Consider the following 17,831-nt stretch of genomic DNA (forward strand, 5'->3'; position numbering starts at 1 on the left):
ATATTGCCATCTACAGCCATTCCTGGCCAGAGCACCTTCAGCATGTCAGGGAGGTGCTGGGCAGACTACAGAGGGCAGGCTTGACCATTAAGCCGAGCAAATGCCAGGTGGGTATGGCAGAAGTCTCCTACCTAGGACATAGAGTGGCGAGTGGTATGATAAGGCCAGAACCTGTCAAAGTGGAAGCCATTCAGGCATGGCCTGCACCTGTTACTGAAACGCAGGTGAGGGCATTTTTACAGAGAGCAGGGTACTACAGAAAGTTTGTCTCCAGTTATAGCACCATAGCTGCTCCCCTCACAGACCTGACAAGGAAGAGCAGGCTAGATAAGGTATTGTGGACCCCAGAATGGAGAAGGCATTCCAGAATCTTAAAGAAGCTTTGGGAGGATCGCATGTATTAGCCAGTCCAGATTACAGCAAAGAATTTGTTGTACATGTGGATGCTTTGAAACATGGGATGGGGGCTGTCCTTAGCCAGATTTCTTCAGAGGGAGAAGAGCACCCAGTGGTTTATGTCAGTCATAGATTCCAACCCAGGGAGGAATACTATGCAGCTGTAGAAAAGAATTGTCTAGCCATAGTGTGGGCACTGCTGAAACTTCAGCCTTATCTGTATGGGAGGAAATTCACTGTTATGACAGATCACAACCCCCTAACATGGTTAAACATAGACAGCCAGAAAAATGCCAAGTTGCTAAGATGGAGCCTGGGGTTGTAAGCATATGATATGTCTGTGCAGCACCACAGTGGGATTAGCAATGCCAATGCAGATGGGCTCTCATGACAGGGAATGGGGTGAGGTATACTCATCTAGACCTAACTTCCTCAAGCAGCGTTTCTCAAGGGTCACTTGAAAAAACTAGCTTGAGTTCTCCAGGGGGAGATATGTGAAGATGGGTGAAGATAGGTGAAGGCTGCCAGCCTAGCCAGATAATTTTGGAGATAATTCTGTCATCTTTAAATATTAATGTAAACCACAGGCTTGTTGTCTTAAATGGTAAAAATAGTGTTACATGTGGAACTGAAAAAAAAATGTAAAAACAGTGTACTCTACTGACCAAGTAATGCATGTTGTAACCCTTTGATGTTAAAACTAGGAGCCAGTAAGTCTAGAGTGAGGCATCCTGCCTATTGTTTTAAGGCCCGATCTAATGGCCAGAATTTGCATACATAAATGTCCTTTATTGCTCTGGTTTCTGCCCAGAGGTGAAGAATGAAAATGTAGTTTCTGTTAGCCTGGGAACCCAGGGATGTGTGAAGAATGATGTAATGTGAACCAGGAATGTGATTTTAAAAACAAAGAGAATCAGAGAGCTTTAAGCATCTTTGTCTTGACCATCCAACTCTCCAGCACTGTCTTGCTCTCTATGTAAGTTTATCTTAGATTTGTGTTTTCTCTTAGAACAGGTTATCCTGTTTTTCCACCTGAGAAATTAAGAAAAAAACTTACAGTTTCAGAGCAGTCCTTGGTCAATTGTGATTGTTTCTTAACACATACTTGTCTTGCTTTGTGATTGTTTCCAGCCCCTCATACAAGACCCTAACGGTCTCTACCCGCTTCGCTCCCCACCCTGCCCCCTATTCCCTCCCGCCCCCAGTGGTCCCACCTTTATTGCACTCAAAACCCCTCCCATCTTTTCAATAGCCAACCACAGCGCTAACCCAACACTACCTCCTCCATATTCCCTCTACTTTCACACTTCCTCAACTGACATGTACAAGCATACCTTTCCTTTGCTTACTGCATGCACTCTCCTTGCATATCTTACATCCTACCAAAGCTCCATCATTCCCCCACTTAACCACTACCACTGTACTACTACTCACACCACCACCCATGTCTCAGCCATACTCAGCTCCCCTCCCACCAGCTCAAGAACCATCCCTATGCACCCCCCACATATTCTACCAACTATATTACTCAATCGTAAAGCATCCCTACAACTTAACATAGTAACCTTCCCACCATACCTATTACCCACAGAGCACAATCATAAAGTTTCCCTTATAAACAAACACATTCAAAAACTGAGAAAACTAATAATCTTGTGCATATCAAAACTAGCCCTAAGTGGAGACATCCACCCCAACCCTGGCCCTACCATCTCCAACCCCAGTCATCATAATCAGACTAGAAACCACAACTTCTCCCATATTACAGCCAATAGAAAGCCAAGTGACTTCCTTCTACTAAGCCTAAATATTAGAAGTATATCCAACAAAGTCCATGAACTCCATGCCACCATTGACTTATACTCCCCAGATATTGTCATCCTGACAGAAACCTGGCTAAAACCTCACATTACCAGTGAGCAAATACTCCCTACAGGTTACGGCATACTAAGAGTAGACCGCTAAACAAAAGGAGGTGGTGTAGCTATAATATTTAAACAGCATCTAAACATCCAGATCTTAAAATCATCAGCTCCACAAATAGGCAATGAAGAAATAATATATACCAACCTCAAAATTAACCAAAACAAAACCATCAACATAATTGGATGCTACTTCCCACCTGGCCAAAACATCCCTCCACTAGAAAACCTCCTCAGCTGGTCTACCCACCATCTCCCCCAAGAAACCATCATCTTAGGTGATTTCAATATTGACTGGCAATCCTGTTCTGGCAACAATCCAACCCATCATGTACACCTTCATGGCTTCACCCAACTAGTCCAGTCACCAACAAGGATAAATAAAAACTCCAGCAAGCACAATACCCTGGATTGGATACTAGTCAGTAAGAACCCCCAGTCATATATAACAGGCTGCTTATAAGATAGCCTCAGTGATCACTCACCAACATTCCTACTCAAAAAATACATGTACCAAGCTAAACCTGTCATCTATCGTCAAATACGTAAAAAAATAAACTTTAACCCACTCACATTCATCTCATCCCTCAAAGAATGTAACTGGCATGCTCTAAAGTACCTCTGTCTAGATGACACAGTTGAATTTTTTAATACTACCTTCCTGAACATCCTTAATTACCATGCCCCCATAAGATTTTCCAGAACCAAAGCACAACCCTCCCCATGGCTACAGAAAACCACTAAGTCAAAAATGAAAAACAGGGATAAAGCCTGGGAGCACTGGCACAAAACCAAAACCCCCGCAGCTAGACAGAAATTCCTAGAACTACGCAATAGAGTCAAAAGCTAATAAAACGGGACAAATTCCAATACTACCAGTCTGCCCTAGACTCCTCACAACACAGCCCCAAACAATTCTGGTCCTCCATAAACTCCATCCTCCACCCAGGTAAAGTCAGTACCCCTCCTCCTAACATCCCTCACTCCTCAGAAAAGATTGCTACCTCATTCAACACACACTTCACCCAAACCATACTATCACTAGCTAAACAACACAACCCCCCTCCCCTCCAACCCACACCTTCAACTAGTAATCTCCCCACTGCCTTCTCTTTTTCTCCTGTACCTACCTCCAACATAAAAAAACTCTTAACTAAACTTAAACCCACCAAATTAGCAGTAGACAACCTCCCAAGTGAATACCTACAAATTGCAGCTGATGCTCTGGCCTACCCAGTATCCATCTTGATTAACCGATCTCTGTCAGAAAGTTACGTTCCCACATTGTGGAAAGTCTCACATATAATTCCCCTCCACAAAGGCGGACCCTCTGCAGAACTAACCAATTACCACCCCATAGCTATTCTCTCTCCACTCTCCAAAATACTAGAGAGATGCGTACACTCTCAGGTGTCACACTACCTCCTTACTAACAACCTCCTTTCCAGTACTCAGCATGGTTTCCGACCAAACCATAGCACCACCACTGCCTTACTCTCCTTTACTAACACTATCCTTCAGCATAAAAACAATGGCTATCTCTCCTCTGCTACTTTCCTAGACCTATCTAAAGCATTTGACATGGTCCCACACAAACAACTTATCTCTGTCCTCAATAACCTATCCTTCTCACAATCAGTCACCAACTGGTTTCAGAGTTACCTGTCTGACCGCCAACAATCCGTTGTATGGCAGAATGACATATCTCCCCAACTACCTATCTCCATAGGGGTTCCCCAAGGATCCATCCTTGGACCCCTACTTTTCTCTGTTTACACCAATAATCTAGCCTCTGCCATCAAACATGGCACACTCATCCAATACGCAGATGACTCGACCATCATCTGCTCAGCCCAGTCCCTACCTAAACTGCAAAAAGTCACACAGGAAGCCTTTTCCTCTGTTGAAACATGGTTATCCAATGCCCAATTAATACTTAACCCAAACAAAACTAAACTACTCATCTTCCAACCCACCAAACATACTCAAAACAACTCTCACTTTAACATCACAGCAAAAGACAACACCACTATATACCCAACTGAACACACCAAATTGCTAGGAGTGGAAATAGACAATAAACTAAAATTTGACATTCACATATCCATGACCATAAAAAAGTCCACAAAAACTAGGAGCATTATACAGAAATAAACAATTTCTCACCAAAGCAGCAAAGATTTCAATAGCAAATTCCCACCTTATCTCCACCCTACTTTATGCCTCTCCAGTATATACCAACCTAAGGCAATGTGATCTAAACAAGCTAGAGACCTGCTACAACAAAATCGCCAAATTGGCCACAGGGGCATCCTGCCGTAGTCACCACTGTCTCTCACTTGCTGAACTGGGCTGGCTTGAACTCCCTCACCTCCTTCAGTGGTATCAACTCTCACTGCCCACACACTAGTAAACCATCCACTAAATGTCCCATCCCTCCAGAATCTACTCCAACCCTATCGCACCACCAGACCACTAAGATCCAGCAACAAAAATCACTTGCAGATCACTAAAGCCAATAACTCTGCTGGTGAAGCACTATTCTCTTGCGCCATAGCCAAATTATGGAACTCACTCCCACCCACAATTACCTCTGTACCATCATGCACCAACTTCAAAACTTTATTAAAAGCACACCTAAAAACATGCTGGCTATGCCCTTGCAACTGCCACTCTAATATCATCCACCCCATCCAACTACTACCTTTCTTTCACCTCCACTAACTACCTTGATGATAGCAAGCTCAGATGCTCATAAGTCTAGTACTTATTATACAGCAGGAACTTCTCATTGTTACATTTGTTAATGCCTGTTATGTACTTCACAGATAAAGATTCTAGTTGTCTACTGATGTACTATGTTCTTCATCTGTAAATATGTTGTAAGTAATTTCTATGTTAAATTGTTAATCGCTATGTAATCCAATGTAACTACTGTCTGTTTATTTTACTGTGGAGCTTTTCTCCCCGGGCCTCTGCTGAAAATGGATCCATGTCCAGTCGGACACTCCCGGTCAACAAATTTAAATAAATAACTAAATAAAATAAAATAAATAAATAAATAGCTGGAAACTAGAAAGAGTGTTTTTCTGTGATGTCAGAACTGTACTACTGAATTAATTTAAGTATTTCTCTGTGATCTCTGAACTCTTGACTAGCACTGTGTAGTAAAAAGTATTGTCTTGTGTTTTGACTATTTGTTATTAAATATTTTTAAACCCTTTCAACTGTGGCTGTTTTTGTAGAGATAATTTAAGCTCTTTAGAGTACTTGCATGCCTTTGGTAAAATTGTACAAAGCCACCCCAATAGCTTTAGCCTAGGGCTACACTATCAATTGGATAATAATGTTGTACAGTAATAATTGGACACCCTTTTAAGGGCCTTTGAGTAGCTGATAAATATTAGTGGGTGGTGGCAGCTGGTACTACCGTATAGTGTGGGAGAAAGGGATCAGCCTTCCCCAGGAGTGTCAGTGTGGTTGTATAAAATCTTCTCAAAGTGTGTGTTTGTGTGTGTGTGTGTGTGTGTGTGTGTGTGTGTGTGTGTGTGTGTGTGCGTGTGTGTGCGTCAGCTACTTGGGTAGGGACATGAAGCACTGGTTGGACAGAGAGGGTGCTGGAGGTTTTAGCTTTCCCTCTAAGCTGAGATCTCGACCTTATGGCTGTGCCATTGGGGAGTCTTTTTGGGGACCTGGAGAGCAAGGGAGCAACCGGCCCCAGACTGACTGTGATCTCTGTGTGCCCTTAAGGGAAAATGCATTTTACTGTTTGTATTTGTTATTTTTTCTTCCTATATGAGATGCCCCTCTCTGGTGTTAGTGGTGACGATTGAGGCTCCTTGATCACTAGGCCAGGGCACGAGTGTCACATGGTCCATACTGGCAGTGATATGATTAAGAATGCTGACTTTGTTTCCCTACAACAGTGGCAGTTTGTCTCTCTCTCCCTGTGCCATCTTCCCATGAGGACTTATCAGGTGTGTGTTATGGCTGTATTCCTCATACATGTCATGTATGTTGGATATGTAATATAACTGTCAACTCCCTGTTATGTAGATTCCATGACCCATACACAGACAAGACCTAAAGGTAAGTATTATGTGTAACATTGCAGTGAGTTATATGTGTCATATGTCTTTAATGATAAACAGTATGTGATATAATCAATTGTCCCGATCTGTGTCATCTGTCCCTTCTTTTAGCACATGAACTTCCTTTTCTCCATTAGTTTGTTTACTAATCCCGACGTGGGATCTGATGTTTCTGAGTATGGTAACATGGCCCTTGGCACAGAGGACACTGACATGGTGATACAGTCCAGTCCAGATGTTGGCAGTCATGTGGATGCAGCTGTAGCCTCAGCTATTGAGGGAAAGTTGTCCAGCCATTCTGACAATGAGGAGATATCAGATGGTGGACAGGATAAGGCCTATGGACAACAGAGCAATGTTGAGACTGCTGTTGGTTTTGATAGTTCCCCACAACACATATGCAGTAGACATATGCATGTAGCTGATATGCATGGGCATGTGTCAGAGAGTGTCCACAAACATCTACAGGCAAATGAACCCTCCCAGTGACATCATCAGCGACAACTACCTACAACAAAGTAGCAAGGTCTGCAGCTAATCTGTCCTTAAAAATCACACCACTTCCATGCTCTTAACACTCTCAACTGACTTGAGTTTCCCAATCAATTCTTATTTACCCAACTTCACATCAACCATTCTATCCTGAACAAGCCCTCCTTATGCCCTAACCTCTCTTGTCTCCCTCTACAACCACCCCGATCCCTCAGAAGTTCTGATCAATGTCTCTTACAGATTCACAAGGCTAGAAAATCTATTAGACAGAATCTCTATAGCTACCTTCCTGCTCTATCATGGAACAAGCTCCCTCTAACACTCAGAAATGTTTCCCATGTCTCTGAATTCAAGAAAACTCAAAAACTATCTAAAAAGCACCTGGTCTTGTCTCTGCAATCACCCCACCTGAACCCTTCCCGCTCTCGCACATTACTTTATTTCCTCTCCTTACTCTCCTTTCCTATTCCTCCCTTCCTCTCTTTAACTCTTTAACACTAACCACCTAACAAATTAATTAACAGTCACCTACTTCTAATCACTCTCTTCACTTCCTAACTTTGGTAACATAATGCCTATATCCCTCCTGTAACTGCCTAATACTTAACATCCTTACACACTCTAGCTGCAAAACATAAACATCTGAAAAGCACAGTTCTCCATGGAGGACTATCCTTATGGTATTTTCTTTTTGCTAGCTTATTGTCACTACCTGCTTCAAAATAAATATCTTATACTAAATGTATTTCTTACTGATTTTTTAATGTGTACCTAAAAGAACAGCTGCTCATTTACTGTATTGTTTATTTTTTGTCCTCTATTACAATCCTGTAATTTTTATTGTATTTCTATTATATATTAAGTCAATTTCTGTAATTTTTGCTTAATTGTAGTGTGGAGCTTTTCTCCCCAGATCTCTGCTGAAAAAGGGCACTAGCCCAGTTGGACTACCCCAGTCAAGAGATGTAAAATAAATAAATAATAAATCATGGATCTGACATTGGTGCACTTGCCTGCCGATAGATCATATTGCTCAACAGCTGGGTGTGCTGCATGAAGGACAAGAGCACAGACGTGGTGAAGTAATGGCATCACTGGCTGCACAAAATGAAAGTACGTTTCTGTGGCATGGTCTGTAGAATCCCTGGCCTTGACAGTACTACAGCAGTGCTTCAGGCAGGGTACTGCATGCCCTGACTCTGCTTAGCTGATTGCCACATGGGAGACGCAGGCCACCTCTCAGTAGAACAAAGCTTGCCAATTGGGTATCAAAGCATATACTCCACATGCACCTACTTCCATTACTGGACCATCTGCTGTGGGCCCAGCAGTCACAACCAGATAGTCAAGCTGCAGTCATGCTCATTCACCTCCACAGGCTGGTGTGACCCCATCAGTCTCCTCTGTGAAGCAACTTGGGCCAAGTGTTTCCATGCATGGTAGGGGCAGACCGCTGTGTGAGCCTGCAGTGCTGGCATCCTAAACTATGCTACATTAACAGTGAGAGCTGATTCACTCTGTCCAGTAGTGTCAATCTCACCCTGTGATGATGAAGATTACTGTAGAGAACATTGACAATGTCATGTATCTGTGTTCATTGAGAAGTCTGATGCCACTGGAGTCTGACAGCTTTACTTAACTTAGCTGAGTCCAGTTATTACTTTACTTTATCCATACTTTACAGTAATAGTTTTGATTGTGATATTAACAACAATTCTGGATTATGTTTTGAACTGCTTACCTGTTTGCATCTTTTTATAGTGGGTAGATAGGAATGCATTGTACAGATGTGTGTCCCTTATCGTCTGCCATACACAGATACACCAATAAGAGTCTGTATGCATACCTATGTCAGTTGTGCCCTGAGCTGATGATTCCTTTTGTGATAGATTTGTATATGTTCATACTGTTATATGTTATGATTATGTCTGATGCTTAGTGTGTACATCTAGTGGGTAATCACCATTAGATGCAATCTGTGCTGCTGTGGTGGAGTAATACCTGAACATCGGTGTTTAAGCTGTGTACATCAGTATGTGTGGCTTATCATGACTCAAACACGTGTCAGATGTTGCCATGTTACCTGTGCCTGCACTTATGGTCTCACCCTTCTTCTCCCACTCCTGTATCTTCTGCCCCTATGTCCTCCTGCTCCTCTTCTGACACCTCTGGGATGTCTACTTCAGACATCTGAGGTTCTTGGGATAGTTAACCCACAGCTGTAGCTGGAAGACTGCCATGTGCTCTTGTTACCATGTTGTGTAGCATGACACACACTGTTATCATGTGTACAGCCTTCATAGGTGTGCATTTCAGTACACTCCCAGATGTATCCAGACATATGAACCTAGCTTTTAGTACACCAAACTCACACTCAATAGTATTTATTGCTGTTGCACGTGCTATGTTGAAGTTCTCCTCTGTAGGGTTTGATGGTTCTCTATATGGACTCCCATGGCTCAAGTGGATAACCATAGTCACCTGTTGTGGGGAGTAAACACGCATGTTGACAGCATCAATATTGTTGGGAGGGATGGCCTTAGCTTACATCGTAGCTGTGTTCATAGGTTGATAGGAGATTACTAGGCTAATGGCCCAAGGGCCTTTACAAGCCTAGCTGTATAAAAACCCAATTACCCTTATTGACCATATTTAGATGGTTGTTGTTAGTAGAGCGATTCTGTGATCAGCACCTACTGCCCCTGTCCATGAGGGACATAGGTGTCACCAACATGATGAATTTAAAGTCACCCATCCAGTTGTCAAGGTTGCTCTTGAATAGGGATATTGAGAAGATCTGCTTCACATTGAGTAGGAGCTTATTCCAGAGGAGCAGCAATCACTGTATGATATATCTGTCCCTTCAACATGGTCTGTTAATATCACAGGCTAGGTTGAGATCTCTGCAGTGAGTTATTCTTGTCCAATCTGATTTGCAAATTTGCAGCAATTCCTCTAGGGCAAGTTCCAAGATTGATCTGTAGGCCAGGCACAGGTCGCCTCTCAGCAGCCTGTATCATACAAGTACAGTGACAGGGTTTTCAGTCTTTCCATGTATGCCATGTTTTGGAGGCCCTGGATTCTCTTGGAAAGAAACCTATGTAGCCTCTCCAGTTGATGCTGGTGTCTGGTGATGTATGTACAGAAGGGAGCATGATTCTCAAGTAGTGTTGTGATAGGGGTCGAGTACAGTGGAGCTATAGCCTCCCTGGTCTTGGATGTGATGCTGTTATTTATGAGATGTGCAATGTAGAATGCTTTTCTTACCACTATGGAAACATGATGATTGAAGTCTAGATTACTATCAGCCCATGTTCTCAAGTCTCTCACCATTGACTTTGAGCTTATAGGGGTACTTTCTATATCATAATTAGCAGGGGCTACTTCTTTGCCAAAGGGGATAATGAGCCTTTTTTGTGTTACGTTTTAGTCCATGAGTTTAGCAACATCATTTGTCTGCATCATCCCTTTCTGCAATATGTTAACATCTTTGGCAGACTCTATGATTGTGACCAGTTTACAGTCATCTGCAAACTTGGTAAGCCACAAGCCATCTATGTTCACCTGTGATTCAGAGAAATAGATTCCAAACAGTAGAGGACCCAGCACAGATCCTTGCAGTAACCCACTGGTAACTGGTCTAGTGGTGGAGGTGGACTCCCCAACTTTGACAGTGTACATTCTGTCAATGAACCAGTTGGCTACCCTTCTAGTAATATATAGGTTAATCAACAGCTGGGAGAGTTTCTCTATGATATCTGAATGGAGGACTGTATCAAAAGCCTTGGCTTAATTTAGATAGATGGTATGTACTGTTTTGCCCTCATCCATGGCTTTGGTGACATTCTCAAAGAAGTTCACCAGGTTTAATAAGCAAGATCTACCCTTTTATTTTATTTTCATTTATTTTACATTTGTTGGCCGGGATAGTCTGACTGGATGCATGTCCATTTTCAGCAGAGGCCTGGGGAGAAAAGCTCCAAGGTAAACAGAAGCAACAAAACATGTTACAAATAAAATATTAACAATGATTACATAAGCAAACAGGAATAAACATGTTCCACAGTTTAGAGTTAATCCCAAGTGAAAGTCAGGAGTAAATTACACAGTAAGCTGATTTTACACATTCTAGAATAGAGATAGCCAGGCTTGATACAATGACATAGCCAAGTTTAGTGCCAGATGTTGTTTGAGTCTAGTTTTAAACAGACCTAGGGAGGAAAGTAAAGTAATATCAGCTGGAAGTGAGTTCTAGAATCTACCTACAGAGTTTGCAAAGAGAGTCTCACCAGCTGTGTTGTTAATTTTGCTTGTCTGAATTAGAAATTTGTTAGAGGATCGAAGCAGTCAAGGACTGTTATAGCGGGTGATAATATTTTTAAGTGCAGGAGTATTGTCCGGATTATAAAGGATTTTATAAGCCATAATCAGTTGGTTATACTGGATTAGACTGGGTAGTTCAAGCCACCCAAGCTGGTTAAGGTTGATGCAATGATGTGTCCTAAAAGGTAGCCCAGTGGCAAACCTGGCAATGTGGTTGCAGCAGGTTGAGAGTTTGTTAAGTATAGTCTTGTTTAGATTAGAGAGTAGAGGGGATGCATACAGAAGTGTTGAAAGAAGGTGAGAGCGAGCTATGGCAATTTTGGCTGGAGGGGTTAGGAAGGCTTTTATTCTGTAAAGTGACCCTAGTTTTTTATTGATGGTTTTGATCGATTGGTTTGCATGTAGGTCAAATTTTAGATTGTTATCTAAAATGACACCTAATGGTTTTGTAGAGGGGTCAGGGGAGATTATTGTGATATCATTTGCATTTACGGTAAAGGTAGAAGCAGTAGACCTTTGTCTTGTTGAAAATAACAGCATTTTAGATTTTTGGGATTTAGTATCAGACAACATTCAGAAAGCCAGTTTTCTATAGTGTTAAAGGTGGTCTGGGTAGCTGACCATAAGTCTGTTGGAGATGTGGCCGAGCAGATCAGGGTAGAGTCATCAGTGCATTGGATAAAGCTGACCATAAGTCTGTTGGAGATGTGGCCGAGCAGATCAGGGTAGAGTCATCAGTGCATTGGATACAGCTGACTTTAGGGATGGCAGTATACAGGTCGTTAATGAAGATGGAGAACAGCAGGGGCCCTAGTATAGAGACTTGTGGTACTCCAACGGTGTTAGGTAGTAGGTTAGAGAGTTTGTTCTGCCAAAGAACAACCTGCTGTCTCCCATTCAGGTAGGATTTAAACCATGGAAGGGTTTTAGTATCTAGACAGAATGTTTGCAGGGTGTGTATTAAAAGTTGGTGATCAACCATGTCGAATACCCTGGAAAGGTCCAAGAAGAAGGTGGAGGATATGTGATTGTTGTTGCGATTATGGTTTGTCGTGTTGGTAAAAGCTAGTAGGGCTGAAGTAGTGCTGTGATGTGGACGGAAGCTGTGCTGGGTATCTGCCATGAGATGATTCTGGATTAGGTTGTGCATTAGTTGCCTATGAATACATTTTTCCATAATCTTTGCAAGTGGAGAGAGTATAGCTATTGGCCTATAATTGGATAATTCAGTAGAGTTGCCTCCTTTATGAAGTGGGATTACGTAGGATATTTTCCAGATGGTTAGAATTCTAGCTTCTACTATGGTTTGGTTAATTAGTATTGATACTTGATAGTATGAAGTCAAACTGAGTCAGGTGAAGAGTCTCAGGTCACCTATGTCTTTGTGGATAAGGTCCATGATGATTCTTTGCATGGCCTTGCAGTTAAGGCTAGTTAGACTTATGGGTCATTAGTTCCCAGGGTCAGGTGATGGGCCCCCTTTGTGCAAGAGGATTACTGATGCTGTTTTCCAGTCTGTCAGGAGAAAGTCAGTTCTCAGGCTATAGTTAAAGAGTTTGCAAAATGGTTCTGCTAGGTCTTGTTTTAGATTGTTTAGTAAACAGCCTGGGATGTTATCTGGTCCCATAGAGACTAAGGTTTTGGCCTTGGAAAGTGCTTGTATGACCTGTTCTTTTGAGATACTCGGTAGGGTACTGGTGTCGGGAATGCTTTGGGATATGCCAGGTGAGCACAGGGGGGTGAAGTTATTGAAAAACTGGAGAAACTGTCACCATCCACTTTTACTGTGTTCCTAGTACTTCGGCATCAAGCCTTCCAGGGAAAAATTATACACAAGAATGGTGTGCTTTATATACATTTCACTGCATTCATTATTCAGTTTAATTATACAATAATTGATCGATTAATTAGTGAGTCAAGAAAGTTAAACTCTAAAGTGCATCCTGAACAATAAAGTGCTTCAGAAACATTTAAAGTGCATCAAAACATATAAAGTGCAACCCCTTACATTCCTATTGCATTTAACCTTATAATTTTAAAAATTCATACAAAAACACTTATGCATCTCTAGATTAACAAACACTAAAACATTTTACCCTGCAATAGTTGATCAATTAATCAATGAGTCAAGAAATGTTAAAGTGCATCCTGAGCAATAAAAATGCTTGAGAAACATTTAAAGTGCATAAAAAAACTTTTAAAATACAAGATCATACAAATGCACTTATACATCTCTAGATTAACAAATACTAAAACATTTTGCCCTACAGTGGTTGATTGATTAATCAGTAAGTCAAGAAAATGTAAATCTAAAGTGCATCCTAAACAATTAAAGTGCTTCAGAAACATTTAAAGTGCATCAAAAAACATTTAACTTGATAATTTAAAAAGTTTATGCCAATGCACCTATACATCTTTAAATTAACAAATACTTAAATATTTTACCCTATACATATAAATCACTCATCCTATATATCTATGCATTTATGAAATAATGCATACTAAAACATTTCACCCTATACATGTAAATCTAACTCCATATTAAGCCCATAGGGCCACAAAGTTCCAAAATTAATAATATATCTACTTTCCATCCTTAACAAGATGCCCCCATATTCCATGCCTTGTACTGCATAAGGTTTGTTTAAAACAGAAAAAAATAAACTGTTAGTGCTACCATTGTGAACAGCATGAAAATGCTGGGCCACAGGATTATTAAGCCTGACATACCTTACATCCCCCAAATGCTCCATAATTCTTTTCACTATTCTTCTGGTTTGGCCTATATACCACTTAACAGGTAGGCAATCGCATCCAATGGCATACACCACCCCTCTAGTGCTGCAATTATAAGATCCCAGGGCAGTAAACCTATTTCCATTAATCAAAGTCCCTGAAATATTCCTAGCTTTATCACACACCTAGCACCTTCCACATCTAAAGGTGCCTACTGTGTTAGAACCAGTTTCCATTCTACTTACCCTACTGTTCAATAATGCCTTCAGGTTGTGAAATCTACTATGAGAAAAAACAATCCTGCCCTTGAAAAGATTACCCATTTCCTCATCCTGCAAAAAATGCAATTGAGCAGCATACACTTCACAAAAAATGCAATGCAGGTTTAAAATCTATTTATTTTTTGTTGTTCACAGAGCATGCCTTGGATTTACTTCAGATCACTCCAGGTCTCTGCCTAAGTTGCTAAACTCAGGGCACTTCACAAAACTTACCTAGTAGCAGTCCTTCAGGTATTTCACCTTGCTGGAATGCAGCCCTCAGTCCACTTTCCCTCCATAAGGCAGCATCATGGACACTTCCAATGTTTGTTGCCACGGTGTTTGTTATGCTGCCATCTGCTGCACACACACAGCCTGGCATCTGATGGCTGGCCATCTCTTTCTCATTGATCTCTTCTGGATCTACTGGTGTCTTGATAGGTATGTGCATGCACTCTATTGCACTGAGTACATATGGGAGGTTTGCAGTGTGATAGAACTGGTGCACTACAGCGTTCCGCTCTACAGGGATGAATGGAAAGTGCATGTATTAATCCACCTTGCTGTACATTGCTTCCAGGAATTCTGCCAGGATACAAATGGCAGCTGTTTGTGATACTCCCACATCATCCCCCATGTGACTCTGAAATGACCCAGATGCAAGTACAGTCAGGTAGATACATACTTTGGTTTCATGGGTGATGGGATTTCCTCACAGGGTCTGCACAGACATGTGGGGCACACATGTTGTAGACAGCCTATGCCATTTGTCTGTCTAGAAAATGTCTGTCAGTTTGCTGGTCTGCCAACTGGTTTAGTTGTAGCCTTGCTCTGAATCTAGCTGGCTGCCTTCTATGACACACAACCACAGCCTCATTTATGGCTTGCTTTACTGCAGCCTGTTGCAATATATTAACAACAGGTTGCATTTTTTATATATTTTTATGTTTTGCTACAAATTTCACCATAATCTGTAATATTTGCTTGAATTCTTTGGGATCTAGAAAGTATGCATAAAAGATTTCATAAAAGCATTCAGTGTGGTTTGGTGCATTTGAGTTGCATTGTGTGTGCATGATGTGTTTTGGAGTCAGACTCACATGCGCAGAATCCCTAATTAACCTATACTGAATGCTTAAGTACTCGCATTCCATTCAGTGTATCGTCTGGAACTACATCTGCATCAGGTGTGCTAGTCTTCTTTGGCATGCTGTAGTTCACAAATAGCTTCTGTGAACTTTATAGAATCTAGCTGCATCTGTTCTGCACCAGAGTCTTACTCCAGGTTTAGAAGAGCATAATTGAGGGACTCAGATAGGAGTTCTTCCAATGTATTTCACAGTGGAGCGGTGAGGACTAAAAGCAATAGTTTTATAATAGTGTACACTGATTGCGGTCTGTGACAACAGTATATCCATTAGCTCCAAAGCAGGTCATGTGTGTTTTTGTGTGTGTGTATTTGTATGTGTGTGTGAATATGTGTATTTGTACGTGTGTGTGAGAGAGATAGTGGGACATAATATGTGTGTGTGTCTTCTGCCTTTCTGTCTGTATTGTCAGTGCAGTAGTGTTGCATGTGTTGATGGGGCAATGACACAGCTGGAACCAATATAGTAAGTGTTTGGTTTAGAAACATGCATATGAGTCAGCTATGAGCTTTTGCTCATTTTGCATGTCTCCGAATCATTAGTTATCCCAATACTTTACTAGAGAACAGTAGTGAAGAAATATTAGTGCAATGGAATATACCTCCTTACATTTAAAAACTAATATCTGTGTTAACTTCAATGTTTCTGTTCGTTACACTGTAAGTAAAAATGATTTAAAAATTAGTGGGAAATGCAGTTTGATTATTTGCTTACTGTGGCAATTATTTACATAGTTCATAAACATTTTTTTTTTAATTTATGATTACATTTCCTTTGTAAGTATTTCATTCAGTTTATTAAATAATGTACCCTATAAATTTACAGCCATAGAAAAACTATCTATGAAAGTGATGCCATTATCATGGGAAAGCCTTCCTAACAAAATTAACAACACTACTTTGCAGCATTAGAAGAAAAAAATAAATGATTATCTAATCACAGAAAATAAATGTAAGTGTTATAGCTACAAGTTAATAATTGTCTGTACATTACATACACCAACGTTTTTCTAGAATGGCTATCACTACATTTGCTTCTTATGTATTAGCTTTTTCTGCTGGCATGCTATATGCTTGTTTGGTTTACACATGAGCCCTAAAAAAACCTTTTGTCTCACCATTTATCAAAAAATAAATTTTGAAAACGGTGAGCTGAAAAACATGAAACATTTTTTCCAAGGAGGCAATTTCCCTTTGCACTCTCCATCTCAGAAGCAGCACCCCATATTCCCCTAAATTACATATACCAGCTCCACGGCCCCAAAAGAGTAAAAGAGAGCACCCCAAAAATGTATACTGCTGACTCGCACAATATAACACAAGGTGGTGAAACTCACATTGATGTGATTTTTTTATAAAGAAAAGGTCATCTGAAAATCTACAGATGACTAGCCTGCTTATTTTACGGTTAGTGTAAAACTAATGTGTTATAATTGAAGAGGGATGCAGCTGTTTATGTTGTCATATTGTATGATGCTATATCATAAAACATAAGGTTATTTGCCTTTTAGGTTTAGGTTATATCTGAAAATGGACTTTGGATCAGTTTACTTATCTAGTAAACCACTGTTAAAATAAAACAAAATGGTGCATACCCAACTGTTAACTGATATCAAATAACCTATCATTTGCATCTCTGGCATCTTTTGGAATGTGTTAATTTTTCTCCCATTGTCTGCATGTTTATATTACTCCTGCACCTAATGTACTGTCTTTGATAAAAAAATTAATTGAGTCTTGGCAAAAATGTTGATTCCATTTTCATAACTTCTTAGATGTGACTCCTTGAATGACATATTCTTATTCCTATAAAATTCTTCACATCATATTTATTTTTGCTGCTTGTCTGTTTTAAACTTCAGTTTTCTTATAGTTTGAATGAATAATAACAGACTTATTCATTCAGAGTTCTTTTCCATACTGACAAAATGACGAGGTCCAGAGCAACATCTAAAAAAGTAGTCTCTTTTAAGAAAAATCTTGCCATCAGGTTGTGGAAAACCATGGTTTAATTTTGACCGGAAACATCAATTTATAAATAGTAACCTCATTTCCTGACTAGCTTCTTCTGCAAAAGCATAGTTCTCTTAATTATTTAAAAACCTTTCCCATACTCTTTCACCTCATTTTTCTTTTTATTGGTTAATTACCCTGTTCTTTTTGACCTTTGTCTTCTGATAACTTAATTATTTCGAGCTGCTTATTTCCTGCTTTCAACAATCTGATTAGCTCCTTTATTAAGTCTCTTCATTGTCTCATTACTTTGAATGCAAAATTAAGCAAAACTAGCAGACTCTGCATGCTTTTAGGGAATATATTCTTTGTTTGAGTTGTCTTTATGGTGTTTATGCAGTCTGTTTAATTTATATTCTGAAAATAAAATAGCTGTATTGATGCCTTCGAATTCCAAACTCCAAAGGAAAAGAATGTAAATGCTCCCATTAATGCCATCTGAGATAAGGAA

Source organism: Protopterus annectens, chromosome 1.part1 (genome assembly GCF_019279795.1).
Source record: "Protopterus annectens isolate FY-2018-M chromosome 1.part1, PAN1.0, whole genome shotgun sequence".
In the NCBI taxonomy this organism is placed as follows: domain Eukaryota; kingdom Metazoa; phylum Chordata; order Ceratodontiformes; family Protopteridae; genus Protopterus; species Protopterus annectens.